Source organism: Macaca nemestrina, chromosome 5, assembly GCF_043159975.1.
Source record: "Macaca nemestrina isolate mMacNem1 chromosome 5, mMacNem.hap1, whole genome shotgun sequence".
Taxonomy (NCBI): Eukaryota; Metazoa; Chordata; class Mammalia; order Primates; family Cercopithecidae; genus Macaca; species Macaca nemestrina.
In genome coordinates, this window is record NC_092129.1 from 104,175,074 (window position 1) to 104,200,967 (window position 25,894).

At 38.0% G+C, this 25,894-nt stretch overlaps 1 long non-coding RNA gene across 1 annotated transcript in view; it reads right to left on the reverse strand.

The window, feature by feature from the left end:
* Positions 1–580: 580 nt before the first annotated feature.
* LOC105495704 (uncharacterized) overlaps positions 581–25,894 on the reverse strand; it is a 45,509-nt gene continuing 20,195 nt past the window's right edge. Inside the window, exon 3 of the long non-coding RNA XR_011623097.1 lies at positions 581–871. This is a non-coding gene — a long non-coding RNA (uncharacterized lncRNA). The remainder of the gene's footprint in view (positions 872–25,894) is intronic.

Below are 25,894 nucleotides of genomic sequence, written 5' to 3' on the forward strand. Positions count from 1 at the left end.
GTTGGCATGCTCCCACTGAAAGTTCTAGGGGAGAATCCTTCCTTGCCTCTTTCAGCTTCTTACGACTCTAGGCGTTCCTTGGCCTGTGGCAGTGAAACTGATCTCTACCTCCCACTTTACACAGCCCTCTCTTTCCTCTTATAACGACACTCCTTTCTGTGTTTAAGCCCCTGGATAATCCAGGATCATCTCATTTTGAGATGATTAAATTATTTGCATTTGTAAAAACTCTTTCCAAATAAAGTCACATTTACAGGTTCCAGGAGTTAGGATGTGGGCATGTCTTTTGGGGGTCCCACATTTATCCCACTCTAGATCCCCACCTTCTATGAACCTGTGTTACCTCTTGGATCACTCCTCTTCTTGATCACCTTTTTGAAACCACACTGGCTTCGTTGATTATCTCAAACATGCCAGGTGCTCATAGATTAGGACCTTTGCACTGGCTGTTCCCTCTGCCTGGTACATCTTCCTCCATATTATCGATAGGAATTCCCTTGTTCATCTTTCTCTTGAGGTCTCCCCTGGATACTCTATTTAAAACTGTAATGCTCACCTTCCTTCTTACCTTGCTTTTTTTTTTTTTCCTTCCTATTTTAGTTGAATAGGACAATCCTTCTGCTTCATGTGGTGTTGCCTGGGGTACTAGGATGGCTTGAGGGTCCAGATGGCCTCAGACATGTGGCTGGCAGTTGATTCTGGCTGCCATATGGGAGCTAAGTTGGAGGCGTTGGCCAACAGCCTGGGTTCTTCTCCATGTGGGCTTCTCCATGTAGCTGTTTGGGCTTCTTCATGGATTGGTGGCTGAGTTCCAGGGAAGAATATTGTAAGAGGAAGGAAGTAGAAGCTGCCAATCTTCTTAAGGTCTGGGCTTAGAAGTATATAGAATATTACTTTTGCTGTATTCAGAGTAGTTGCAAGCGCAGTCTAGATTCAAGGGGAGAAAAAATAAACTCTGCCTCTCAGCTGAGGGAATGGCATGTTGTACACGAAAGACAGAAACTGATGTATAATTTTTAGAACTATCTACCAAAAGGACCTTCCTGGGTCCCTGATACTATGCCATGGTGTGGCTGCCCACAAAATGGACATCTTTATCTTTGTGTTTACTCTATTTCTTTTCTTTCTTTTTCTTTTTTTTTTTTTTTTTTTTTTGAGACGGAGTCTTGCTCCATCGCCCAGGCTGGAGTGCAGTGGCGCAATCTCGGCTCACTGCAAATTCTGCCTTCCCCGATTCACACCATTCTCCTGCCTCAGCCTCCCGAGTAGCTGGGACGACAGGCGCCCGCCACCACGCCTGGCTAATTTTTTGTGTTTTTAGTAGAGACGGGGTTTCACCGTGTTAGCCAGGATGGTCGCGATCTCCTGACCTCGTGATCCTCCTGTCTCGGCCTCCCAAAGTGCTGGGATTACAGGCGTGTATATTCTTTTTATCCTGCCACCATGTTATTGAGAGATTGCCCTGATCTTTAAAAAAGCAAATAAATAACCAATATTTTTTAGATTTTAAAATTTGAAACACATAGATAAATCAGTTTATTAGCCATCCTCACTGTTCCATGCATGAAACTTATGAAAATTATTCTGTGTGCAGTGGAGGCAGATAAATCATTTTTTGTTTGTGTTTTTTTTTTTTTTTTTTTTTTTTGAGATGGAGCTTAGCTCTGTCACCCAGTGGCTTAAGGCTCACTGCAACCTCCTTCTGCCAGGTTCAAGCAATTCTCCTACCTCAGCTTCCCAAGTAGCTGGGATTATAGGCACCCCTCACCATGCCCAGCTAATTTTTGTATTTTCAGTAGAGACCAAACCATGTTGGCCAGACTGGTCTCAAACTCCAGACCTCAAGTGATCTGCCCGCCTAGGCCTCCCAAAGTGCTGGGATTATAGGTGTGAGCTGCCATGTCTGGCCTGAGAAATTAATTGTTAAACCTTAAAAATTTGTGCAAGTTTTATATAGTTTGCCTGAGTTTCACGTTCAAAGAAATTACTCCTTGACATTATTACTGCTACTTGACAAGGTCCTGATCTATAATCATATAGAAGAGGCAATCATTATTATAAATAATATTTTGAAGGTCTCAAACCATTTTAGAAAATCTCAATATAGTTTGGTAAGATTTTTCTGCTCTTAGCTAGTAAAAATCAGTGATTAAATAAGAGGATTTCTAATGGAAGCTAAAGTTTATTGCTTTTTGAAGGGGGTTATGCCACCTCCATTGTGAAACTATATTTCCTTAAATTGAAAATAGGGGATGTATCTCTTTTATTTACATCTACTTTTCTGACTGTTTCAGTCTGCTCACACTGCCAAACAAAATATTATAGACTGTGGTTTAAACAAAAAACAATTTATTTCTCATAGTTCTGGAAGCTAGATGTCTAAGATCAGAGTACCAGCATGGTTGAGTTCCGATGAGGGCCTACTTCCTCACTTGCAGATAGCTACCTTCTCTCTGTGTCCTCACATGGCAGAGAAAGGGAGGAGGAGAGAGAGACACAGAAAGAGAAAGGGGGAGAGTGCGCACGGGAGAGCAAGCGCTTGATTTCTGGTATCTCTGTTTTAAGGGACACTGATCTCATCATGAAGACCTCACTCTCATGACCTCATCTAAACCTAATTACCTCCCAAAGGCGCCATCTCCAAATACAATCACACTGGGGCTTAGGGCTTCAACATGTGAATGTGAGCCCATAGCATTGACTTATTTTTTTCATCTCTCCATATAGACTACTGGTAGCAGATGAGAATAAAACAGATGAATCAAGCAAAAGAATACATTTCAACGTAAGTTCTGTAAAATTCATTCACCAGTCATAAAATTTTATTTATTACAAATCTTTTGGTAAGCTTATTCTCTTCAATATAGGAAATTATTGTTCAGCAAGGGGTATGTAAAATTGGCATAGTAGAAAGACTAATGGCTTTTCAAAGGTGTCCGCAACCTAACCTCTGGAATTTGTGAACATGTTTCCTTACAGAGCACAAGGTACTTGGCAGATGTGATTAAGGCTACAGAATTTGAGTGTGGAAATTATACAGGTAGGCTCAATCTAATCACATGAGACCTTAAAAGTGGAGGAGATTGAGAAGGTCAGAGAGATTCTATGTTAGAGGGGCTCAACCCACCAGCGTTGGCTTTGAAGATGCAGGAAGGGGACCTCTAGAAGCTGGGAATAGCCCTCAGCTGACAGCCAGCAAAGAAACAACTACCTCAGCCTATAACCTGTAACCAAAAGGAACTGAATTCTGCCAACAACCCTGATGAGTAGGAAATGGATTCTCCCCTAGAGTCTCCAGAAAGGCACACGGACTGCCGACACCATGATTTTAGTTCAGTAAAACTCATACTGGACTTCTTGTCCACAGAACTCTAAGGCAATACAATTGTATTGTTTTAAGCCACTAAATTTGCTATAATTTTTATGGCAGCAAAAACAGAACAAAACACAAAAAACAAAAAACCTAACACCATTGGTTATGAATTAAAGACCTCAGTCTCCAAATTCTAAAAGTCACCCAAACATGGCAGATTCTTCTAATCAACGAGAACAGTTGACACTTATTTTAGCAACTATTCTAGGACCATTGGAGACATTTTTGGAATCACTGTAGTACTATGTTCTTTGAAAGCAATTACATATGATCCCTCACTTATGATGATTCAACCTATGATTTTTCAACTTTATGATGCTGCAAAAGTGATACGTATTCAGTAGAAACTGTCCTTTGAGCACATATCCAACCATTCTGTTTTCACTTTTACTATAGTATTCAGTAAGTTATGTGAAATATTCAATACTTTATTATAAAATAGGCTTTGTGTTAGATGATTTTGCCCAACTGTAGGCTAGGCAAATGCATGTAAGTGTTGTGAGCACATTTAAGTAGGCTAGGCTAAAGTAAGGTGTTCGATAGGTTATGTGTAATAAATGCATTTCAACTTACAATATTTTCAATTTATGATGGGTTTATTAGGATGTAATTCCATCATAAATCGAGGAGCATCCATATATCACTTTGAACTATGGCTTTTGACGTATTTCTGGGTGAGCTGGGAAACACTTTGTCAGATTAATAGCTGGGTTGGGAGAGTAGATAGGTCATGCTCAACAATAAGGAATGGAAATTAGTGGGGGCATTCTGGAAAATTCAGAAGCTGCATAGAGTCTGAAGTCCTTAGTTCTACTAAAATATTCCTTATTAAAGAAAACTGTGCTTGATTTTAGAGCACAACTCTAAATCCACGGTATAGGTGGACTCACATTCATCATGTAGCACCCTCCTTTTTTTGTTTTTTAACCTTCTAACTTTCAAGATGAAGACATTGAATACAAAGTCAAAGGTGACCCAGGTATTATAGTGTTGTTTTAATTGCCTGGGAACAAAGATAAGCCACCTTGAGTGGACATGTTTTAACACACTGAGGAGCTATCGGTAAGTTTTGCCAGATTAAAAACAAAGAAAAATTGGCATCAAACATAAAAATATTCAAACAAGAAAAAAATTTGTCAATTAATATTTCAGGCTACTTCACTAAGAAGCACTTTGGCTTTTGGTAAATGGATGAGGAATAAAACTAGAATCACGAGGGAGATTATTTCATATCAGGCAAATTATTAGAAATACAGAAAAAAATAAATGATCTAAGCAGTCATGTGACTAGTAGGCTATGCTAAGCTATGATGTTTGATAGTTTAGATGTAATAAACTCATTTTCAACTTATAATAGTTAGGCTTACAATATTTCAACTTACAATATTATTATAGTGAATTAATTTTCCATCAGAAATTTTGAATCTGGGCAATGCAAGTTATTACCTTTGTGACCCTGGACACATTGAGCCTTGAACTTCATTTTCCTTATCCATAAAATGGGAATAATAACAATACTTGCCCTATTTATCAATTATGGCTCAAGGGAGAGATACTATGTGTGAAAATAATATTTTAGCAAACATAAAGTATTGGGTATACCAAAACATTACCATTAACACAGAAGACTTTTTATTACTTGTTTAATTTACTGAGAGAAATTATTGCACCTCTTCAAAAAAAAAGTACATTGTTTGTAAATGTTTGGTACTTGTTGCTTTTTTTGTGATAGAAGGAAGTGTTTCAATTAGCCACGTATGGTTGTGCACACCTCAGTCCCAGCTACTTGGGAAGCTGAGGTGGGTGGATCACTTGAGCCTAGGAGGTGGAGGTTGCAGTGAGCCGAGATCGCACCACTGCACTCAAGCCTGGGTGATGGAGTGAGATCCCATCTGAAAAAAAAAAAAAGAAAGAAAGAAAGAAGGGTTTGAAGGAATATATTTTCTCAATTACAAAGTGGTCTAGTAAAGAAATACAAATTTTATCTATTAAAATGCACAGTGTTCTCTGAGGACTGAAAGTGCTTTTATGAAAATGCAAGTTAGTTATGTCCAGTTTGTTTATTCATTAGTAACTATGGAAGAATAATATAAATATAGAAAACACTCTAATTACAAGTGTTCTACTTGATGGTTTCACCTATAAAATGATTACCCCCAGTAAGCAACACCCACATCAAAAACCAGAATATTACCAGCACTCAGAAACCCTCTTCTTTGCCTGCCTCCTCATTCCCAAGGGTAACCACTTCTAACAGATTATACTAGTTTTGCCAATTTTATAGTTTAAATTACTGGAATCATAGTATATATTTTGTGTCTGGCTTGTTTCACTTGACATTGTTTGTGAGAGTCATCCATATTTTTATATACAGTTATAGGGTGATTATTCTTATTGCTATATGGCATTTTGTTGTGTGAATATATCATTTTGCTTATTCATTCTATTGTTGATAAGCATTTGGGTAGTTTCCAACTTGCAGCTATTATCAGTGTTCTATGAATATTCTAGTGCTGTCTCTGGTTAACACATGCACACATGTGTTGATCATGCGGTACACATATGTTCAGCTTAGCAGATACTGCTAGTTTTCCACCCAATTAACATTTCTACCAACAGTGTATGTGAGTTCCTATGACTCTTCCTTTTCACTGACACTGTTTTCCTTCTATGCTATTTTCATTGTCTTGTTTGTTTAGTCCTATCTCATTGTAGTTTTATTTTGTATTTCCCTGATGATCAATGAGATTAAGCACTTTCACATTCATTAATTGCCCATTTGGATATTATGTTTTGTGCAAGATCTGTTCAGGTTTTTACCCATTCTATTGGAATGTCCTTTTCCTTAAAGATTTGTAGAAATACTTCATGAAATTCTAGGCTGGGCATGGTGGCTTATGCCTATAATCCTAGCACTTTGGGAGGCTGAGGTGGGCAGGTCAGTTGAGGCCAGGAGTTTGAGACCAGCCTGGCCAACATGATGAAATCCAACTCTACTGAAAATACAAAAATTAGGCAGGTGTGGTGGGACGCACCTATAACCCCTGCTACTTGGGAGGCTGCAGTAGGAGAATCGCTTGAACCTAGGAGGTGGAGGTTGCAGTGAGTGGCGATCAAGCCACTGCACTCCAGCCTGGGTGACAGAGCAAGACTACATCTCAAAAAAAAAATTCTAATATTTTCTACTTGCAGTTTTTCTGTTCTCTAGTATTATGCTTTTTGACGAACACAAATTCTTATTTTAATATATTAACATTTATTAATTTTTTATAGTTAGTTGTTTTTTTCCTGATTAATAACTCTTTCCTTACTTTGTAGTCATGAAGATATTCTACCTACAGTATTGTTTAATAATTGGAAGTCAGTATCAACAATAAAGCTATATAAAGGAAAAAATGTTCAATTTAGTTATTCAAATGCAATGAAGCAAATGACTTACTAAGCAGTGAACATGAACAGATGAATCTTTAACTCCATAATCAATCATTTCAAGCAGTCATGTCAGTTTTTTAGGGTGAAGTAACAGTCTTGTTTTTTTGTTGTTGTTTTTGAGACAGGATCTCACTCTGTTGCCCAGGCTGGAATGCAGTGGTGAGATTTTGGCTCACTGCAACCTCTGCCTCCCGAGTTCAAGCGATTCTCGTGCCTCAGCCTCCAGAGTAGCTGGGACTATAGGTGCATGCCACCACGCTGGGCTAATTTTTGTATTTTTTGGTAGATACAGCGTTTCACCATGCTGGCCAGGCTAGTCTTGAACTTCTGACCTTTAGTGATTTGCCGACCTTGGCCTCTCAAAGTTCTGGGATTACAGGTGTGAGCCATTGTGCCCCACCTTTTTTCCCTTTCTTATCCATCTGATTTTAGTAGTATCAGATTACCCATCATGACAGGCTCTACACTTTCCTACATGCCACCAAAAAAGATACAGCTTCTTACCTAATTTTGGAGGACACAACTTGTATATTGGATAGTGAGTAATTTCGAGATTGGAATTAAGAGACAAATAGAAAATGTAGATTGTGGTTTATGACCTAAACTGTTTGCAGGCATACATACATATTGAAAAAATTGAGTAAGGTTTGAAAACAGAGCCTTATTCCTTTGTTTTCATCTGTTGACATTTTTGGTAAATATTGAAATTAGGGCAATTGTTTCTTTATGACTGTAAAATACTTTTAAACACCAGACTGAAAGATTCCCTATCAATCTCCCCTGGCCCAATAAAGCTAGTGATTTGCTATCTTTAAATAGCTAGCTTTAAATAACATTTAGCTTTGGATAGAATTCAGGTTTGCTAGATGTAAACCAGTCAGTGCAAGCATGATTTGAGGCAGCTAAAGTTGATTCAGAATATTTTTGGAAAATAAAAGAGATACTGAATGTGTATTATCTGCCTACAAGGATGTGGGGAGAGGCGGTGGTGGTGGCATACAGTTTATTTGAGAAAGCATTTATTTGTGATTTAAGTGAGAACTCTCAGAAGCTAAGATTTGCTTTCTGAGTTCAGGGATTTTTGAGAATAGTTGGGTATAAATATCTGAGGATTCTTTACAGGAAGACTTTATTAAGATTTTTAAATGAAACAATTGAACTACGCTGGTTGACCAGCCCAAAAATCCTCGTTTACTTAGATGGCGCCGCTGATTCCCATGGGTTTAGGCCAGGTGGAATCAGGCATCTTGAGGAATCAATTCAGCCTCTCCAGGGCTTGGTACCTCCCACTTGGGATAGTCCACTGTTTCTCTGGATCATTGCTGTTGGGTTGTCCCATTTGCTGCGATAGTGGCCCAGAGATTTGGGAGGTTCAGGTTATGTTTGCCATGGAGAGATTCATCTGAATTTGTTTTTGTAAAAGAGACTTCTTATTTTCTGTAATCATTTGTTTCGAGAAGGCTAACATTGATTGACTCCCATACAGTTTGAGAAAGAAACAAGGAATCAGGGTGGACGCTGAGGGCTCTAAGTTTTCTTTGTTTTCAGACTTGACCTATCTGGAAGAGTAAACCCTTTCTGGAGAGCAGACCCTTGGGGGCTTCTTCACAGTGCATTTTAGAGGTCCAAATCTGAGCTGCACAACTTTTATCTTACAGCCACCTTTCTAACCACTTCCTAACTCAGCATGTCTTCAGATACCTATAGAATTAAAGCGGATCATTGTTTTGTTTCCTTATTGTGATATGCAGATACTGATACACATTAGAATTTATATTTAAAAATTTTTGGATTGTGGAAGGACTTCAGCAGTGGGTCACTGAAGGAGACCAACCATAATATAATGTTTATTGGGGGGTTTCAGAAGTAAAATAATGAAATTAAGTGTATTGATACTTCAATGAATATTTTTTAGAAATCAGTGTTTTGTTGTTACTGGGGGGATGAATTTTAAATGAATCCCTGAAAAGCTTCAACCAGCACTTTCTTCCACCTCACAAAGACCAGTAAAGGCCCCAAAGCAGCTTGGACCAGAGTGTTTGGGGAGTGGGAGTGAGGCAAACATATGTTTGTGAGGATCTTCCTACATCCTCCCCTAACCCCTCTTTGAAGGAATATGTACTCTTGGAATATATACTATTCCCTGGCATCACTTGGGAGGTTGCAATATTGATCTAATTTCAAATGTGACATTGAAGAAATGTCACAGAATTATCTGTCCACTTCTGCCTCCAATTCAAAAGCCATCTCTGGAGTGGCCATTGGTGGTGGAAGATTTAGTTTCTAGCTATCTAACACCTACAGCACTCATCCTGTTCCCAAGAACCCTAGACCACTGAGCTTGGTTCTGCCCTCTCATATGTGAACTCTCTTCCTCTAATTTAAGAACTCTCATGTGTGTTTTGCTGATGGTAAGGAGTCAAGAAATAGCACAGGAGTGGATGTATGGTGTCCGTGTATACAAATGTGCTTTTAATGACTTTAATGTTCATCTGTAAATTCATTAGCTTCTTGAAGGTTTAGTTTACTCTGTATATTTCTTATACTACTTAGCTTGGTGCTTTGCATATTGAAGATAATGAATATTGTGGAATGGACCATGCTTGTATAAGTCATGTAGTAGCATTTACAGGTGGAGTTAAATGCTTTGTTTCTGGAGTCAGATAGCTTAGGTAGATTCCTGGCTATGCCACTTGACAACTGTGTGACCTTGGGCAAGTCACTGAACCTCCTGTATCTGGATTTCCTTATTTAGAAAATCGGAAAAATAATACCACCCACCTCACAGACTGTGGTGAGCCTTAACTGAGTTAATACATGTAAAGTAGAACCACTGTTGACATGTGGTAACAACTTGGTAAGTGTTAGCTCTTGTTGAAATTATTATAATAGAACTTTAAAGTTTAGAGAGCTCTTCCTTACCATAGCTCATTTGATTCTCACAAGAATCTAGTAAAATGTGAAGGACATACATATTTAGTCTTGTCATTGCCCTGTCTCTACCATCACACACCATGTATCATTCTGGAGGGAATTAAAAAATATATGCACATTAAATTATATTGTTATGAAGGAGAATCACAAAGATATGAGAGCCTTGGCTTTTGAGATCACGCTGGGAGACCACATTGACATAATCCTTCCATGGTCTTATGTTTCTGACCAGATGGAGTGAATTGCACAGGAGGTAGCCCAAGTCCATGGGGATGGATAGACATGGCTCCCAATGGACATGGATTGGTGGGAAGACAGGCTGGAAGGTTGCTTTTCTCCCTGAGTTCAACCACTCTGAAGAATGATGAAAGCCAAGTTGGTCCTTATAAGGACCTGGGGAATGGGGCAGAGAAAAGGCCAATATCTCTATACAGAAGTTGATGTTCCTGAGCTTGTGTTACCAAGGTCTTTTCTAATTGTCTCTGCCATGTCCTCCCTTCTGTACCTGATACTTGATACTTGACACTTTGCATCTAGTAGATGTTCAGTAAAGAAAAGCTGAATAAATGAACAAATAATCTTTTCTTTTGATTATTTGATTGCCAACTAGTAGGTATATGAACACCAAAATAATAAAAAGATTTGAAATTAGGAGTCACTTTAGTTATATTAGCTATTCAATTAAAATTGGACTAATATTAGCTATCAGCATACTTAGCTTTTTAAAATACAAAATTTCACCCAATTTAATACCACAAGAGGTACCTCTTTCAGTAATCCTAGTTCCCTTTACCGTACTTTACTTTTCTTTCTGTAGCACTTGCTACTTTCTATCACAAAATATAATTAACTTATTTATTATGTTCATTATTGATTGTCTGATTGTCAACCACTGAAACTCCCTCAAGGACTGAGAGCTTTGCCTGCCTTGCTCAGTAATTTATCTCAGATTCCTAGAACAGTTCTTGGCATATATTAGCTCTATAAGTATTTTTTAAAAATAAATTTAACAAACATTTAATGGCTCCCTTTTATGTGCAAGGCAATGTGAGTAGTGTTGCATATAGGGATAAACAATGAGTGAAAGAAAGACCATTTCATTGAATATGTATAAATGCATATATATTCACTGATACAAAGGACTGGTGTATTTTTAATGTAAATATATATATATTAAGTAAAGTATTAAATATGTACTATATATAAGCTTAGTATACGTATGTACTACAGATAAACTTAAAGGACTGTGCCCAACAGGATCAGTTTGGACCTGATTGAAGAGTGTCTTTGCTTTCCTGAGTAACCCCTACCTCCCTGTAGATGACATTCTCTGGGGTGTGCAGGTCAACTCTGCAGGAACTCACCCAGCCTGCCATATGGCTCTCTCTCCTCCCTCTTCCTCATGCTCTAGAACACAGCTCACAAACTAGATGTCTAAGGGTTGCATCTGGCACCCATATGTGTCTTGTTGGGCTTGCTGGGGGATTGGAAATTCTTTAAGTCAATTTCCAACATTTAAAAATCTGGAGAATTATCATAAATATCCAAATTTCCTTCCATCTTCTCTTGCAAAGCCTCAGAGTATTTGTCAACATTGGGCTGGCCTTTCTATGTGGCCTGGGCAGGCTGGGGCTGAGCAGCATCTGGCCCATTAGGCCAGCAGAGGAGGCATCTGCCCTCCTTCTTACGGGCATTGCCACTGGTAACTTCACCCATTCACTTCCCTGCCCAGCCCCTGAACGGGCTGAGAATGCAGCCCCTGCTCCTTATTCATCTGCATCTCTGGTAGGAATTTGGTACTGCTGTAAACTGCTAGGAAGAGGCCAGCAGATAATAATGTTCAATTCACACTGATTGGTAGCTACACACGCTTTTTCTTTCTTTCCTTTTTTTTACATCTAGGATCCAGTCCATGAATAAGTAAATGGCTTCCTTCCAGTGGAGAGCTGACAGCTGAGATTGAAACAAGGTTTGTGATTCTTTCACTGCCCTTCAATACAATGTGCTTATTAGTGAAACAATCTCAAAAACAGTGTTTTGTTGTTTTTTTTCTGAGAAAAAAGTGACATTAGAGACTAATGGCTCAGCATGTCGCAAAACACCTTTCTGAGGATTTTTCTTCTGCCACTTGAACTTGTCCCAGCTTCTCTGTTAGGCAAATGTACCTTTTTGCTTTTCGAATAATCCCCCCCACCATATATATCACTTTGGGCAAAATAGCACCATAGGCTTTCCCATTCTGTTATCACAAAGAGGGGTTATTATCTGTTATTTGAAGGCAGCAAGATGTACCCTGAAGACTTGTTCAGATCCAGATGAAAACATATCAAAGCCAACATCTAACCATTAGTGGATGAGAGGATATCACTTTTTTTGCCCTTTCTTCTCTGAGAGGAGAAAACATGATATTAGTACATCTCCTTTGGTTCTTTATTCCTTTCTTTTCCTTCCTGCTGACAAGGATTAGAAGGCTATAATGTGAGGGCAAATTTGTGTCAGGTGGTACCGAGCCATTTACAGGAAAGTGTGAGTGTAATCTGAAGTTTTCATTGCTTTGAAACAACATTGCTAAGTCATTAATTAAAATGTTATCACTGATTGCCCTACCACAGTTTAACCCAGTGCTCAGTAAAGGGTAGAAGTTTTAAGTGAAAGAGAAAAACAAATGGCCCAAAACATTAGACAGCAAATAAAGAAATTTGGGGAAGCCATCCTAGGGTTTGTTCCTGATGAAAGTGACCCAGTTGGGGTCAAAGATGCCTGCTGATTTCAGCACCCAGGGGGAGTCTGACGTGGTGGGTGGGTTGTTGCAGTTGAAGTCTCCAGGAAATGCTCATGGGCAGGTGCACACAGCAGCCAAGGGGTCAGGGCATAGAGTTTAGTGGCCCAGAAAGAAGACTGTGTGTTGGGTATCAGCCAAGGAGCTTGAGAGAAACAGGGTACCAGGCCTCGAATGGAGAGCAAAAGTACAAATCAGGAAAGTGAGGCAGCTGCCCAGTCCTATGGGTTGCACAAACTCAAAATGGGCGGAAGGCTGTAGCTCCAGATACTCACAGGAGCCCAAGATTCATCTTGGCCCTCACAAAATCACAGTAGCAAGATCAGTTCCAGACTCTACCAGCTGGTGGGAGCTCTATCTATTGTTATATTATCAGTCCTGACTGCAGAGGGGTCAGGATAAGGCTGAGGCAGGACCAAGAAGCCAGGACCATATAGGCATCAACACTGGCAAGGACACCTGAAAACACACACACACACACACACACTCCTCTGGAAGTATATACTCCAAAATATTAGCAGTGGTTATGATTTGGTGGTAGAATTTTGAATGGGTTCTTTACTGCCTTTCTAAAATTTTTATGTCCATGTCCCCTTAATTATTTTTACCATGAAAATAAAATGACTATAAGAACTTCTGTAATAAAAAAACAGGTTATTAAATTATGCAACAATATATGACTCACTCTAATTGAATTTATACTTGGAGCAGGTTTAAAGGTGGTTAACATGAAGGAAAAAACAAAGAATGGTGAGTGGTGAAGGTTCTTTTCCCCACAAATAGGTCTTATTACAATCTAATCATGATTCTACAATCACCCTCCAACCCTCTTTCTGTCCTTGAAGGTGGAGTGGGAATAGTAAAAGTAAAAGAAGAGAGAGCATACAAAATATTTTTTGAGGATTTCTCTGGAGTGGCCTTGTGGGGAATAAACTGAAAGCTGCCAAAATAAGAATTAGTGTTTGTATTTGAATTAGTAGCAAAATCGTATCAGTTAATGTTTTAGTCTTTGCTTCCAAGGAAATATATACTGCTATTCTCTTTATTCATATGTTCTTATTACTTAATTTATAGAATTGAATCTCCTGGTAACATCTTAGCAATATGATATCTAGCTCTCAGCAAATACCAGCCTATACTTATTCACTGATTTCTAATCTGAAGGAAGTAGAGAGGTACAAAGCTATATTTGCTGGGATCTCTGGCCTGTCTCCTTCTATTCTTACTCTTCTTGTTTGAATTGTACTGTTCAATTATAGAAATGGCAATAACTGCTCATAATTGTGCCTTAATATGCAATTAATGTTTTTGAATGATATCAATACAGCCCAGTACTTTGGTATAAGCTCATTTTCAAGGTTGCCTATTACAATGTATTTGTGTTATTCAGTTTATGTATCTAGGCTAGAGACTGGGTGATGGATGGATCACAGTTTTTTCAAAGGGTGAGAAATCTGTCTTGTACTCTTCACTAAGTATAAATCTAGGTGAATCGTTCAGTCTCTTGACATTGACATTCTAATCTGTAAAATGGGGTTGGATTTAGTAATCTCTATAACCTGCCTTCTACAATAAAAATATTGGCTTTCACTTCCCGCTTTGAAATAATCTGGGGTTGGAAATGGGATGTCTTCATGAGTGGGGTAGTTCAACTTGTACGTGGTGATGAGAGGAAGTATCAGAACCAAAAAAAGGTTTGACTAGTAAAGAGTCATTAGATTTCAGCCGAAGATAATTCTCTTACTACTGTCACTACAGAGGCGCTGCTGCCAGATCTCTTTCCTTGCCTTCTCCAAAAGGGAATGCTGATGAGAAAAGCGGAAGCAGAGAGGGGCTGCCTCAGAGATGGGATTCCATCCAAAGCATGGACATCCCTTCCAACCTCAGACCTACAGTTGATTAGTTTCTAGTCCTAGTATTTGTCCTTTCTCCTCTTTTCCAGACCTTGGGGACTGACTTATCCATATCATGGATTTGACAAAAGTCTAATAACAATTTTCGCCATCTCTCAGGAAAATGGGAGGGAAACTCTTACTTTTAATTGTTAGAACTCAGATGTTACACCTGTTGGGTGAAGCTCATGTCTTCTGAACACCTCCTATTCTGCCACCACCACACAGTTCCTGGGGATGTGGCAGCTGACTTCAAGGGTCACCCAGAAGGGAGAATTAGAGGCTCATGCTTGCTGTTGTGCTGGCATCCACACCCATAATCTCTGGTCAGTTTCTCTTTCTGGACCTGTTTAATTACTCTAGAACTAAAGGCCTGCTCCCAAAAAGGCAGAATCTTGAATCATCTAGTTTATTGACCATCCCTCATATGTGATAAAATTGCTCCCCCAATCATAGCTGAGTGAGAAGGAAGTGATAAAATCAGTAATTGACTGGACTTCAGGTGTCAGTAAAAGTCTGGGGTTGGATCCTGACACTGAAATTTTGATAGATAATACAGATTTAATAAATTTAGGGTGGAGTGTGACCATTTGTCTTATTAAAAAGTTAGAGAATGTCAGGAAAAAAATAAGAAAGAAGAAAAAAAAATAGGAGGTGAGTTCCCATAACAGGTTATCATGACCTTATGAACTATTCTGGGCCTCAGTTTTATCCCTTGATACCCTTTGGTCAATTGTTATCCTCTGGGGAGAGTCAAATCTTTGGCTAAGGGCTGGAGGGTTTGTAATTCTCCTTAAAATTCTACCTTTGAGGTGGTTTTTTGTTTGTTTGTTTGTTTGAAGAACACTGTACCATAGATTTCTGGATGCTACTTTAATGATCTCCATGGAAAGAGGTCAGATGATCATGACTGCAAAGAGTAACAGAGACACAGATTAGTGGTTTGTAGATGAAGAGGAGATCTAGATCAAACCAAGTCCTCCCTTCAGGGGACCAGGTGATTATAACATTGATGATAGTGCTGGTATGATTCTGTCAAATGAAAGAATGATTCAAAATCATTTTTAGGTAAACTTGTTGGGGAGGGGAGAATAAGAGGTTCCTGACTTAGTTGCCTCAGGCCCACTGATATGGTTTGTCTGTGTCCCCACCCAAATCTCATCTTGAATTGTAGCTCCCATAATTCTCTTATGTTGTGAGAGGGACCGGATAGGAGATAATTGAATCATGGGGGCAGTTTCCCCCATCCTGTTCTCGTGGTAGTGAATAAGTCTCACAAGATCTGATGGTTTTATGAGGGGAAACACCTTTTGCTAGGTTCTCATTCTCTTCTCTTGTCTGCTGCCATGTAAGCCATGCCTTTCACCTTCCGACATGACTGTGAGGATTCCCCAGTCATGTGGAACTGTGAGTCCGTTATACTTCTTTCCTTTTTGCAAATTGCACAGTTTTGGATATGCCATTATCAGCAGTGTGAAAACGGATTAATACACCCACAGACCTCGTGCCCCACTCAGGCCAGTGCCCATTTATAGCAGAAAGCCTTTCCTAGATACTTGTTTTATTATCCCTAATGCCATATCCTCCTACAGTTGATACAGGTCTTCTCATCCTATAACACCATGCTCTCTTGTGCCTCTGCATCTTTGCCAATGTTATTCCCTCTGTCTAGATATTCTTTCACCCCCTATTTAGTCTTTCTAGAAAGCTCTTACTTACTTTTCAAGGCTCAGCTCCAAGTTTTATCTGCTTAGTCTTTCCTGACCTTCTTTTAACATCTGTGTTCCACATCAACAGGTTAAGGTTCTAACATATTGATAATGACTGGTATCCTCTCAGGTTAACACATTTGCCATTTTTTAGTCTAAACTGGGGTAAAGGTTGAAGGCAGATTCAGTAATAGTTCCTTTTCATAGGAAGCCTGCAATCTAATTGTGGAAATAAAAACTGACAAACTTAAAATTACTTTATTCTGCACTAATTACAATATTATATGTTGTAAATTTATAAGAGCTACAGAAATTCTAGAAAGGACTGTTATAATCTGAGAAGAAATATTCTGAATGCCATTAAACCAGTGACATTGGACAACTTAGATAAAATAGAAACATTTCTTCAAAATGCAATGTGTCAAACTAACATGAGAAGAAATGGAAAATATAAATAGTTCTATAAAATAAATTGAATTTATTACCAGAAATCTCACAAAGAATCTATACAACCAGATAGTTTCACTGGCAAAATCTATTAACAACTTAAGAAATAAATATTGCCAACTTTACACAAATTCTTTCGGAAAGTAGAGTTGAAGGGAATACTTTCTATATTATTCTATGAGGCCAACGTTACCCTGATAATATAGCCAGACAAAACGATAGCACACAAAGAAAACTATAGTCAAATATCTTCTCTGCACACAGGCACAGAAATCCTTCACAAAATAATAGAAAATAGGATCCAGCAGTATGTTTGTTCTTTTGTGTGTGTGTGTGTGTGTGTGTGTGTGTGTCTGTGTGTGTGTCTGTGTGTATGACTATATCATGATTAGGTATTTCTTTTTTTTTTTTTTTTTTTTTGAGACCGAGTCTCACTCTGTCGCCCAGGCTGGAGTGCAGTGGCTGGATCTCAGCTCACTGCAAGCTCTGCCTCCCAGGTTCACACCATTCTCCTGCCTCAGCGTCCCGAGTAACTGGGACTACAGGCACCCGCCACCACGCCCGGCTAATTTTTTTGTATTTTTAGTAGAGAGGGGGTTTCACCGTTTTAGCCAGGATGGTCTCGATCTCCTGACCTCGTGATCTGCCCGCCTCAGTCTCCCAAAGTGCTGGGATTACAGGCGTGAGCCACCGCGCCCAGCCTAGGTATTTGTTTTCAAGGAATAAAAGAGTTTGTTTAAAATTTTAAAGTCAATCGACATAGTTCACCATGTTAAAAAAAGGAGAAAAATCATATATTGATTTCAATAGGTGCAGACAAAATATTTCACAATATTCAACATCCATTTATGATTAAAAGCTTTCAGGAAATTAAAAATAGAAATTTTCTCAATCTCATAAAGAGGACTCACTAAAAATCAACAGCTTATATTTAGTTGTGAAATTGAATGCTTTCCTTTTAAGACTGGAAACAAGAGTGTTTGTTCTTACCATTCCATTTGTATTTGAGGCACTAGTCAGTGCAAAAAGATGAGAAAAAGTACAAAGATCAGATAGGGAGAAGTTTTTGTTCTTCTATTTATATTCACAGGAGAAATCATTGCTTGCTTAGAAAATCCTAAAGAATCTACAGAAGAACCACTGGAACTGAGAAGTGAATTTAGGAAGGACTCAGTATACAAGATCAATATTAAAAAATTATTTCTATATGTTAGTCACAAACAATTAAAAAACAAGACAAGAAAACATTTTTATCCATAAAGCACTCAAAACATAACATTCTCAAGAATAATTTAAACAAAATATATATAAGACCTCAACATGGAAAACTACATTGTTGAAAGAAATTAAAGAAGAATTAATAAGAGATATAGAACATTTATGGATTGAAAATTCACTATTATTGAGATATTCTCCACAAATTTAAATATAGATTGAATCAAATTTCAACCAAAATGTTGGTTCTACATTTTAAAAATGTAGACATTAAAAACAACTGATTCCAAATTTATATGGAAAATGAGAGACTCTAGAATAGCCAAAACAATCTTATAAAAGAACAATGTTAGAGGATTCACTGTACCTAATTTCAAGAGACAGTCAGCTCATATCTGTGGGTTCTGCATCTGTAGGTTCAACCAACCACAGAAAACATTTGAAAAAAAAAACAATAAAAAAAAATACCACAATAAAAATAATGCAAATTTAAAAACAACACAGTATATCAACTATTTACATAGCATTTACATTGTATTAAGTATTATAAGTAATCTAGAGATGATTTAAAGTATATGAGAAGTATATGAGAGGATGTGTGTAGGTTATACGCAAACACTATGTTATTTTGTGTAAAAGACTTGAGCATCTGCAGATTTTGGTATCTACAGGGGGTCCTGGAATTCATCCCCTACAGATCAAGGAATGACTACAATATTAGGCTGTATTGCTTAAGACATCTTGAAATTGTTATAAAGACAGACAGAGAGCTAGAACAGAATAGAGAGTGCAAAAGTAGACTTATATATACATGGTAAACTGATTTTTTCCAAAGGCATCAAAGCTACTTAAAGGGAAAAGGAAAGTCTTTTCAACAGATGGTACTAGACTGTTTAATTTTATGAAAAAAAGGGTATTAACACTACCTCAGGCATACTCAAAAATCAACTTGAGATAAATTATAGATCTAAATAAAAAAGTTAAAATTTAAAAGTTTCTAAAACACATAAGAGAATATCTTTGCAAATTTGGGGTAAAGATTTCTTAAATAGTATTTAAAAAGCACTAATTATAAAAGAAATTAAAAATCAACTTCATAAATAGTAACTTTTGATTATCTAAAGATGCCATTAAAAAATAAAAAGGCAGGGTGGGCACAGTGGCTCACGCCTGTAATCCCAGCATTTTGGGAGGCTGAGGCTGGCAGATCACTTGAGGCCAGGAGTTTGAGCCCAGCCTGGCCAACACAGTGAAACCCTGGCTCTACTAAAAATACAAAAATTAGCTGGGTATGGTGGCACGTGTCTGTAATCCCAGATACTTGGGAGACTGAGGTGGAAGGATTACCTGAGCCCAGAAGTCGGAGGTTGCAGTGAGCCGAGATTGTGTCACTGCACACCAGCCTGGGTGACAGACAGACTCCGTCTCAAAAAAAGAAATAAAGATAATAAAAAGACAATCCATAGATTCGGAAAGTATATTTTCAATACATATATTTGAAATCTGTAAATATAAAAACTCCTACAAATCAATAACAAAAAGTCAACCCATTCAAAAATGAACAAAACTGTAACAAACATTTCATTAAAAAAGATAAATAACCATTATGAAGAAGGATAGGTGCTCAACATTGTCTTGGGGGAAGTGAATTTTACCCACAAAAAGATACCATAGAAAATATTCCACACCAACTAGAATAATTGAAAAGACTGACTGCACTAAATGTTGGCCATGGTATGAAACATTATGGACTATCATACATTCCTGATAAGAGTATAAAATGGTACAACCACTTCAGAAAACTGCTATTTTTAAAATAAATTAAACATATACCTATGCTATGACCCAGCAATACCAATCTTCGATATTTAACCAGCAGAAATGAAAACATAGGTTCACAAAATATTGGAAACAAATGCCCAAAAATAGGTAGTTGGTTAAATAAATATGGTACTGATGAGCTACCCCAAAACATGTCACCTTGGCATTTGAGCAACAGCAGAAGTAGGAAGGTCATTTTTCCTTCCCCCTCTTCTCCCCAAAGCAGGTTATAAATCCTAAGATGGTTATGTTCTGACTTCCCACCCTTCTCTTCTGAAGCTGGTCATAAGACCCTCACTTGAGAGGTGCCCTTTTTATACCTGGAGAAAAGGGACACAGAAAGGAATCTTAACAGGCCTTTCTAAGTTCCCCCCAGTTTATCATTAGATCATACCCCCTTTGCCCTGTCATACTTCTCCATGGCTGTCTACTTTTCCATCAAACATAAGTGTAAAAATACAAAAGTTTACCTATTTCTTTGAGTCTTCATTTCCTTATGAAGTTTCCTGTATTGTGTAAACACATTAAATACATGGGCATGCTTTTCTCTTGTTAATCTGCCTTTTGTTATGGGGCCTCAACCGTGAACCTACTAATGGATGAGGAAAGAATCTTTCCTTCCCTGCAGTACATATACATAACTGAATACTATGCAGCTTTAAAAACAAAAAGCAAAGTTCTCTATCATATGGCATAGCATGATCCTTCCAAAATGTTCCATTTTTTAAAAAGTGCAAAATATATGTAGTGTGCTACTTTCGGTTAAAAAAAAAAAGAATTAAAACATGTATTTACTTTTCCAAAAAGGGACCCAGGAAATATAAATCAGAGATTAATGAAATTGCTGAACAGCAAGAGGTTCGGTATAAGGGAATGGAGCAGAAGGGTTACTGGAGGGAGAGAAACTTCTGAGTGAACTACTTGCTTAGAAGCAGTAATGCTTCTGCTTTGCAGATGAACGAACCTAGAGCACAGGTGTTGGTTTACTAAATATCATTCCTTACTAAAAAGAACTTAGCCTATTTGGAGAAATGGCTCAGTCCATGGCTGGTGCAGGGAGTATACAAGCTGAATCCAGAACATCTTGTGATACTTGAAAATAAGAAAGTGCTCAGAATAAAAGGATGGGGTCATGTCCAAAGGACAGAGGAGTGGGGACAATGTGAGCATCAGAAAATTGTAACTCATTAAATAAAGTAAGAATCCATGAGTCTACACTGCTAACAAATAGATAAGTAAAATAAGGAAGAAGATAAAACTCTTTGTGAGAGTAGAATGCCATCTAGTAAAGTAAAAGAATAGTAGTACATTCGTCCCCAAATTGCATTGGTGTTCAAAGATTATAATTGGCTTGATATGAGTCCGCAGTTTCTCCTGGGACCAGGCACACCCTCAGATCCCCTCTCAGCCCGTCTTCTGCTCCAAGCACAAAACATGGACAGGGATTTTACACTCTCCAACCCAGCCCAAGTGGTTCTTAATTAGGCCAAATGAGCATCTTGGACTACTTTGGTAGTCAAAGTTGATTATACCTTGGAATCACCTGGAGAGTTGTGGGCCTAACAGTGCCTGGGCCTCACCCTCAGAGATCCTGATTTAATTGGTTTGGAGTGGGTGCAGGTGCCAGTATTTTAAGAAACCTTTCCAGGTGATTCTTTTGTATAGCCAGGTAGAAGACTACAGACATAAAAAAGAGTAGAGATTCTGAATTTAAAGAAAAGCTGAAGGATTTATTAATATTCTAGATCTTGCCTTGCTACATAAAATATTAAAATCCTTATCCTATTTGGGTGCTTAGTCCTAACCAGCTTCCGATTTGACCACACCTGCTTCCGAAAGGAAGCTGGAGGTTGAACTTCACACTAATGAGTCACACATGATTTTGTTTTAGGGCGAACTAAATCCTTTTAGGATGAATGCTCCTTTAAGATGATATTCCCTCCCAGCCCTTTCAGTGAGGTCAGTAACTGGGATTTCCACAAAGCAACCCCCTAGTCATCGGTTATCCTTGCGTTTATTGGCAATGGCAGGACCACTTTAAAATAACAGGTGTATGAGTGAGGGTTGGAAGGGGGAAGGAGCACCAGAGACAGAAGTGATTAGGTGACATTGTCACCCTGCCATTTGTCTGCATGTCAGCTTGGCTTTTATATTCTTATTTCCAGGTCAAAATGTTCTCTTTACTCTTTTACCTAGAGCACTGAGGCCAAAAAAAATCAGAGGGTTTTTTAATGGAACAGCTTTGATGATGTAATTTTTACAATTCGTTGGTCAATGAGAACTCACTTCAGCTAGTAGGGAATCGTATTTGGCTGGGACAAACACAGACAAGCACTAGATTATGTTGCAAGTAATGAAAAAACAATTTTATGGATTTTGAAACCTAGTGTCTCTTCAGCCCACACACAGTCACAGCTCTAATGTTAATCTTTGTGAACTGTCACCAAGACACTTGCTACAAACTGCCATCAAGGTTGATTTGGTTGCTAGTGGAAAAAAGGGAGATAATGTAATTGGCAAAAAGTGAGACTGTTTTTGCATCTGTCTTGTCAATAGCTGAAGTCTTGTTTACTACCAGTTGCTATCAGTTAACTTCTTTCTAAATTCTGATCTTCATCATATATCTTCAGTCTTCAGAACTGTTGGTCTATGTGAGTGAGTAGAGGTGGAAGGGATTGCCATCTCAAATTGCTTCGGTCGATTTAGAATCTAAAATAGGTCCATTGTTTAAAAAGAGCCAAAGTGTGGAGGATCTACCTTGTATTCTGAAGGTGACTTTTTCAGTCTGCAGACGATCTTGTTCGCTTCTATACCTATTTCCAATTTGCATACATTCAATTTCTTCTCCCTATCTGGGGAAAGTGTCTGGTTCTGCTTCTTCACTTTCTATTTTTCCTAGTTTTTCTATTTTTCAAGTTTTCCCATACTGATTTGGGCTTCATGGCTTCTGTAGTCTCCTAAAGCTCTTGAAGAATGCACTCTAACATTTAGAACAAATTCTGGTTTTAGTGCTTGTTATGACTTCATATGCATCTCTCATCTTTCTAACACAACTTTAAGAGAACTTTAACCTACTTTAGGATAGAAATATCTTATACTTCTGAATGTTTCTCAGCATCTAGCACAGCATCGAGTATATTCTAGGTAAAGACTTTAGTTAACGACCAATTAATGTTGGGCTACAGAGATTTGGTATAATAAATTTAGCATAGTGCTTCCTCTTGGGACCCTGGTTAATACAAAACGATATATCATAATAATATCATAATATAGGTAGGTGTATAAAGGGATGTACTCATTTTTAAAATGCTACGACCTTTTCTTTTGTGGAGCTAAATATCTTTTTGTTAAAGTGGAGAATCACTTCGTAATTTATCATTTATGGAGCATCTATAATTTTTGAGGTTTTTTATTTAATACGAAAGTTCTCCATAGAACTAAGGAAACATGAAAAAATAGCAAAACCATGGAGAAGGATAACATTTTACAGATGGTGTTATTTTTTCTGAACACAGGTCTAGATGTGTCTGGATTTGGTGGTGCAGTTTATATGTTGTTCAGTTCTCAGTTTCCTTCCCACACTTCAACCCCAACTCAGGACTCTTCTCTGCCCTCTTCGGCTTCTCCACCCCAGGATAAGTTGTGATTCACACTCTGAGTGAATTGTGTGGATATTGGGCACTGCAGCCCCCTTTGGTCTGAATGAGTCATTACAGTTTCCGTTCTCAGAGAATTAAAGTCCTATGTGGTCTAGTGACTCTCTGTTCCATGACCTTATATGACATTACTCTGCATGACTCTTAAAAAGATTGAAGTCTTCCTCTGGAATTTCTTTCCTGAGTCTTTCCCAATTCATTTGAAACAATTCTGGTCTGTAATGCTGAGTAACCATGTCTGTTTAAGTATAACCTTTGAAATAGGAGATAAAGAAGAATGGGTACTGCATATAATTAAGCAAGTCACGAAGACTGAGGGTTGCAAATTGTACCAGGGGTCATAAGTATTAGATGACTACCACAACTTGCTTGCAAAACAGCTAGAATCAGTATAATATCTCTGATCTGCAGCCGAATCAGACATTGAGGTGAGTCCAAGCAGAACCATGTGCCAATATTAATGTTGTACATAACTTCTTGGTAGTTACATATAGGGCTGCTAATTTAGCATTATTTGTCCTTTGCAGAAATCTTCTTACTAATCCATATAATTGATGAAGATGAAAAAATAAACCATGACAGACAGAGTAGATATTCTGCCATGACAACTGAGACTGACAGAGCAAACAGCCAGTAAGACTCATGCTTACCTTCAAATAGGGGAGATGGAAAGGGTAAGGGAGAGAGTTAGACATTGGGTCTACCACCCCGAACATTTGCAATAGAATCCTGTGATATTTCCAAACACTGAAATGACATGAGACAGGGACACTGTGGTAGTATTTGCTAGTGAGGGGTACCTAACATGTGTTCTGTCTCCCTGCCTCCTTCAGAAAGCAGTCTAAAGTCCCATAAGAGGGCAAATTCCTGGGGACAAGGCAACCCATTCCCATCTTTGAACTGCTGTAGCTATTGGCAATATTTTCTTTATATTTGGCATTTATATTTATCATATTCAAGCTTTTCTTTTGCATGTCTGCTTGGAATTTTGCCCAGTTCAAGAAATGTTGAGGATATTTTGCTCTGTATTTTATGTAACTGCATCTAAATTTAGCCAGTACAGTCTCAGAAGTAATGGGAAAATGAATTGTTGGGTAAGATTTGACAACTTGAGAACATAGAGGGATTACGTGTTTTATTAATGATCATAAATAATGTATTTAACTATGTAACAAAATTCACTTGTTTATTTCCCACTTCAATTTACAGATTTTTTTTTACACGTTTATATTACAGGGAACAAAAGTAAATGATAAAGTGTTAATAGAAAACCAGGACCAAGGGGAAGAAAATACAACTATGCTCCTCATATTAAATGACACAATTGCTGGGTGATATGGTTTGGCTGTGTCCCCACCCAAATCTCATCCCATAATTCCTATATGTTGTGGGTGGGACCCAGTGTGAGATAATTGAATCATGGGGACAGTTTCCCTCATACTGTTATGGTAGTGAATAAGTCTCACGAGATGTGATGGTTTTGTAAGGGGTTTCCTTTTTTGATTGGCTCCCTGATTCTCTCTCACCTGCCGCCATGTAAGATATGCCTTTTGCCTTCCACCATGATTGTGAGGCCTCCCCAGCCACATGGCACTGTAAGTCCATTAAACCTCTTTTTCTTTATAAATTACCCAGTCCCAGGTATGTCTTTACCAGCGGTGTGAGGACAGGCTAATACCCTGGGGTAGGGCTTCAAGTTTCACTCTTGGATAAAAAGGTGAACATAACCAAGGAGAGAGCAAAACAATCCTTGAGCAGAAGCAAGCTTCATTTTGCACTGACATGAAGAGATTTACTCAAGGACCACTATACAGTGAATGATGATTCATGTCATAAATGATGTCCTCAACAGGTTTTACAGTAAACAAGAAAATATCTTTTATGGTTTTTCAAAGCAATATTTGGTAAAAGCTAGCACATTAATGTTAGCACTTGGTAAAGTCAGTTCTGAAAGGAGCTAGACTTCACCAAGTGTTTCACTATGTAATCTTTTAGAGGCATTGCTGGACTCAAAGACAGCATTCATAGACTCTCAAATTACTTTAACTTTTAAAAAACATTTTGAAATAATGCATATATACATATGGACAGATAAATTACAAGATACTGAAATGTATAAAATTAGAAGTAAAGAGCTCTTCCTTACTACTTCCTCTTAAGTTAGTCCTGTTCCCCAGAAGTAGTCCCATTGTCCTTTACTTCTTCTGGAATTGACATTATAATTTTAAGTTCCCGATTTATGAACTTTAGACCATATGCATTAACCCAGTGATTTGTAAGATGAGGGATTAAAATAAATTTAAACAATTCTATTTTTCTTTCTTAATTTCCTAAATGTGTTGGTTATATTATTATTTTCAGCTTTTTCTGATAGTTGAAGGACTGTGTTTTGATTTATAGATTCACAGCATTTATTAACTCTCCACAAAAATGAAAGTTTTAGTGTACTTACACTTCTCACTTCCCTTGACCTGATTTTACTTATTGTAGTGTTTTTACATTGCCAAGATTTATATTTCTATTATATTGTTTCTCCTTCCTTCCTTCTTTCCTCTCTGTTTCTCTCCTTCTTTTTCTCCCCCAACCATTCTTCTATATAATTCCTACAACATCTTTCTTAAACCCTTTTTGGACAT